General features: G+C 42.9%; 1 long non-coding RNA gene across 1 annotated transcript; it reads right to left on the minus strand.

Annotated features, from left to right (window-relative positions):
- Positions 1-3,059: 3,059 nt before the first annotated feature.
- Positions 3,060-4,300, minus strand: LOC148816780 (uncharacterized). Its single transcript, XR_016094645.1, has 4 exons — positions 4,279-4,300; positions 4,076-4,139; positions 3,781-3,845; positions 3,060-3,259 (listed from the first exon to the last, which is right to left on the minus strand). It is a non-coding gene; the product is annotated as an uncharacterized LOC148816780 (long non-coding RNA).
- Between the last annotated feature and the right edge of the window lie 810 nt (positions 4,301-5,110).

Genomic DNA, 5,110 nt, shown 5'->3' on the forward strand with positions numbered 1-5,110 from the left:
TGTCCTCACCTTTGAACCTTGTCATGTTCAACTTCTTAAATGAACACATCAGCAGCATGACTAATTAAAAGTACAATGGTAGTAAATTAAGTGTAAAGTAAACGTTTACATATGAAAATGTTGACTTTTTGGTGCAATGTTAAGCTAAATCAGGTAATAGAACTGTAGGTGTCCTGCTAAGAACTTTAGACCCCACAGCTTGCTTACATATTTCTAAATTCTTTCATTCCTATTCCTGTGGCCCTCAAATACTAATAAGGATTAGATGTACTGATTGATTATCCTATTGGCCATGGAGTAAAAAGGATTTTGAAAGGTGTGACTCATGGGGGCTTCTTAAAACATGCTCGATTACTTCCACACGTGTTGGAAAAAAAAGCTACCTGCCCCGTCACTCTGTAACCACGCCCACTCGAATGACATCTCTCGCAGGCCACGCCCCGCACACCTGTTCGCCGGGTTCTGCGAGAGAGAAGGGAGCTGGGTGAGTTTGTTCCGTGCTTTTTAGGTTTTTCCTCTATTTCCTTTATTTTAATGTAGATCAAATTGAACTCATGTACTTTTGTAGTTTAAACGTCGCAGGAGAAAGGGGTAAAACACTATTTTCGTTGGGAGCAAAATAGCGTTTTTATAATCTCTTTTCTTTTTCAACGCTCCTCTCGTTTTTAACAAGCCGCTTGTGTTACACAGATAACGCGTGTATTTCTTTTACACCGACCAAATGCGCTGTTGTAGCAGTAAATGCACGGTTGTATTGGCAGAATGAAAACGTCGCTTTTCCGTATGTTTCTTTATCCTAATCTTTATCAAATAGTTCTACTCACAAAATTAAGCGTGTGCAATTATCCAAACCCGAAAATAGGCTACCTAGAAGTGTAAAGTTTTTTCCAGTGTATGTTAGGTGATTGTGTGCTTATATTCGTGGTACAAATTTCGCTTGCAAAGAATACTTCTTAGTCTAAATGGTCTTTAACTTCTCAATTCCGCTGTTTTTTTTCCAGTTAATTTTTGTCATGTTCGGGCAGGGCACACTTCGCACTAAATGGAGTTTAAATGTACGTATAAATATTTCGTTAATTGCTTTACACCCATGTTATTTAAATATATTCTGCGCTTTCTGTCGTGGTGAAAACGCTGTTTGCTTCTAAGAAACCTTGAATTAAAGTATCTTCTAAATGTGTTCTTGTGTTTTCCAGTTTGGTGTCTTCGGGCAGGACAAGCTTGGCTCAGCTGCTGGAATTACCTATGTAAGTATAAACCTTTTTATTCGTTTACACGTATCATACTGAAGGACACTATGTACTGCACCTCCCGAAAATAATTGTTGGAAAACGAGGTGTGTACTCCGTCGAAAGAAGATTCAAACGAGGCGAAACTAGCATATCTCCACAGCAGATATTGTTCCGATGCTCCCCGACTGTAGACCTGCTTTTTATTGTTGCTAATCAAAGTGGAAATCATGAAAGAGCATTAGAATGTGGTAGTTTCCATCTAATCGATATACTTGTAGCTGTGTTGATTGTGTTGTGCCGTCGGTATTTTGCACACTTTAAATGCAAATCCGAGCACAGGAACATTTCCCGTTACACCAGGCTAAGCGCTTTATTCCAGCTGTAAGTCTTTTTAAACTGTTTCGTCTTCTGAACGTGTCAGTCAATACAGAAGCTTGATCTAACACGGATTTCTGTTGTTTTGCAGGAAACGAAGTTCCAGTCTTCATTCTGCTCGCTGCTTCGACAGATCCCTTGGAGAAACACTAACGTGCCGTATGTTTCTGTGCTTTTCCGTGTACTGTAGTTGCGTGCAAATCTTTTTGTACACTATTTGCAAAAGCTTTCAGCCTAAATGTATCCGTGCTTTGACACTTTGTAATTTAAACCCATGTTACTTTTCACTTCAGATCCTGTGCATCTGTCGTATGTAATGGAATGCGTTGTTTCATGTTGCATGCTAATGTTTTTGTACTCCGTTTACTTGTAAAAAGTCTTTAGTGTTAATGTAGCCTTGCTTTTGACGCTTTGTAATTTAAAATGTGTTAATTTTCACTTCGAATCTGTGCATCGCTCGTACTGGAATGCTTTGTTTTGTATGCAATTTTCGCTCAATAAATTGTTAATTGGAGTTTGATGTGTTTTGTTGTTTCTGTTCTCATGCAGAGTTGTGTACACCCTTGGTCCTGAAAAGCCCCGGTGTTGGTGAGTTTTTTGGCGGAGAGATTTTGCAAACAGTTTCCGAGAAGCGATGCGAAGGGCTGTTTTTTCCTTGTTGTCACTGACCGCAAGGGGACACCCTATCGCTTTGTGACTTGGAAACTGCAGAGGCTACCCCCTTGTTAATTGCCTCCAGATTTTCCCGCCAAAAAACTTAGTATATACCGGGGCTCTTTCAGGGCGTGGTCTCCTCCCATCACTCAAACCCAGCCCCGTCTACTCCTCTTTTTGGAGAGAGGGGCTGGGTGATTGACTGCAGCTCTAGCCAAGCCCACTCACTCCCAGCAGGAGGGGAAGGCAGGTTGGTGGTGGCCTAGGTCCCTGCAGAGAGGCAGGTCTCCTGGTGTGGACTTAGAAGTCTGTTGGTTGCAAGCTGTGACTGATAGGCTGAGTCCGCCCTGGGTGCCTCCTCTCTCTCGGGCCAAAGCCACCTCCAGCCCGCCTTCCTCTCAGCTGGGAGTGAGGGGGCTTGGCTAGAGCTTCCCTCCCCTCTCCTCCCCTAGGGGCTGTACCTCGGCTCCCTCCTAGAGACCCTAACCCCCCAGAGACTATCTAAAAAGGCGGGAAAATCTGGAGCGACTTAAAAAGGGGGTAGCCCCCGCAGTTTCCAAGTCACGATGCGATAGGGTGTCCCCTTGCGGCCGTGGCGCAAAGTACAAAACAACCCCTCGCATCGCTTCTCGGAAACTGATAGTGCTCTCTCCAGAGTTTGCAGCCAAAAACTTACAGCAGTGTGACACCAGCCCAGAGCAAACCCTTCCAACACACCTTGAAAAAATAGCAGACAATTCAGAAAATGCAAATCAACGGTTTTTATTTCACAATGCACAGCACATACAGTAGCAGCAGTCAACAGGAAACAGTTTAGCAACATAACGACATTAACAGCAAGATACACCACTGAATCGGTACATAACAGGCACTGTTGTCAAAAATAAAATTCAAGGAGAAGCACACATTGTCAAGAATAACTTGCCAACGCACGACGAGCTGCTGGAGTGGAGCTGGAAACGAGATCGACGGAGCGCTGAGGATCAGGAGCCGCAGAACTGAAGGCAAAAGAAAAAAAACATCAAGTTAACAAAATACGGGCTTTGCAGAATGGACTCACTTGATGTGCTAAATAAAAGTTAAACATTTAAACATGGTGCTTGAATAAAGATATATACAAACACGATCAAATTCAATGAGAAATCAACAGATTAAAATGAGACAGTAAGGGTAGATCCCAATCCCACTTCTCCAAAAAACTCCAGAAACTCTCGTTCAGCCACATAAGAATTCAATTCTATTGATAACTTTAAGATGAAGTGCCACTCATCATATAAGATTTAACTCCCTGCTTTAAAAACCGTGGTTACAATTTGTTAGTATTATTCATCTTTACACAATTAATTCGAAAGTTGAGGAACCAGCGCCTTAGCTTTTTCCATTCAACAAACGAAACGAAAAGAAGCTATATAGTTAATATATGCCTATTCCGGGCAAATGTGTGTGAAAATGCAGGCAAATCGTCTTATCGAGTTACACAACTATAAATAGTATAGCGGAACGTAGGCATATAACTTACCGTTAAAAAAACACTTTTTTTCCGTTTTCATCCCGTTCTTTCAAGGATTTCAATCCTTTTGGCACCTGAAGAAATGAAAAACTAACGAATTAGTAAATTTAATCTTTAGAATTTTTGTATAATTTCGGAACGAAACACGTTCTTATAGCCCCAGTCCGCAAAAGAACATTACATAGCTAAGGACTTTAAAAAGCAAATATTGGAAAAAAAACTACAGCCTCAGACACTCACAGACCTATAAATTCAATTTTTCAAAAACATACAATAAAAGCTCAATGAATGATAGTATACGAACCTTTATACAAACTTTTCAAACTTCGAGAGCACGCTCCAACGGACTGAACACTCATTTCGGCGTCCTAAAACACAAAGAAAACAGAAATAAATACAATTAACAAAAGTAGCAACAACAATAATACTTTAGGTAGCTATCCTCAAAGTTAGATTCGTTTTTTTTGCACTTAAAATAAGAAAATTCGAAATAAAACGCAAACGCACCACAGCCGCAGAAACTCGTCCCGCCGCCATCTTGCCGAGCGCACCTGTGGAACAGGTGGACGGGGCGTGTCCGCTGAGGAAGGTCACTCTGGAGGCGGGCTCCGGTCCTGACGGACAGCTGCGGATTCTGTTACAAGGGGTTCAACACTGACGTTACTGGAGATAAATAGAAACTTCAACTCACCGGATCATACATAAAGCATTTGTCGGCTAAGGATTCTCAGAAAACATAAAACAGTAACACTCCCCTACGAGGTTGTGCTCGACGGGAACTTCTAGCTTGCGGCCAGCTGATCGAATCAAGAGAAATGTGCTGGATAGGGACCCCTGCCGCTCCTAGTTAGGACTGCACCTCTCTTTCACTGCTAGTGCCACACCTGTCCTGCAGGTGTCTCAGTGGTATAAGGGGCTGCTTTTTAGAATTCAGTTAATTACTATTCATTCATAAAGGACTTAAACCCCCCATTCTACCCTGTTTTGGAGGGCCCCGAAAATGGAACCCCCCAAAACGGCCGGCGTGGTAGAGAACAGCCACCTACACAAACTCACCCCGACAGCACGAGAGCTACACCCGGGGCTTAGATCTCAGACTGACGGGGAGGCTCGGGGCTCGTTTTCATCTCACCAGCGTCTCTGGGAGTCGATCCAATGGTCTGAACTTTCGAAAGTGCCCGATGGGTTAGCCCACGGAGCCACCAGGCCGGCCACGCAGAAGACCAGCCATGTAACTCTCTTATTCAGTCTTAACCCCAGTCACACTTAGGAGACGAGGCGGTTCCCCCTGTTCAGTCAGAGGGGGTAAAATGTGAATGTTTTTTAAACAAAATGTCTG

The sequence above is a fragment of the Atractosteus spatula genome, chromosome 22, assembly GCF_055471065.1.
Source record: "Atractosteus spatula isolate fAtrSpa1 chromosome 22, fAtrSpa1.hap1, whole genome shotgun sequence".
In the NCBI taxonomy this organism is placed as follows: domain Eukaryota; kingdom Metazoa; phylum Chordata; class Actinopteri; order Semionotiformes; family Lepisosteidae; genus Atractosteus; species Atractosteus spatula.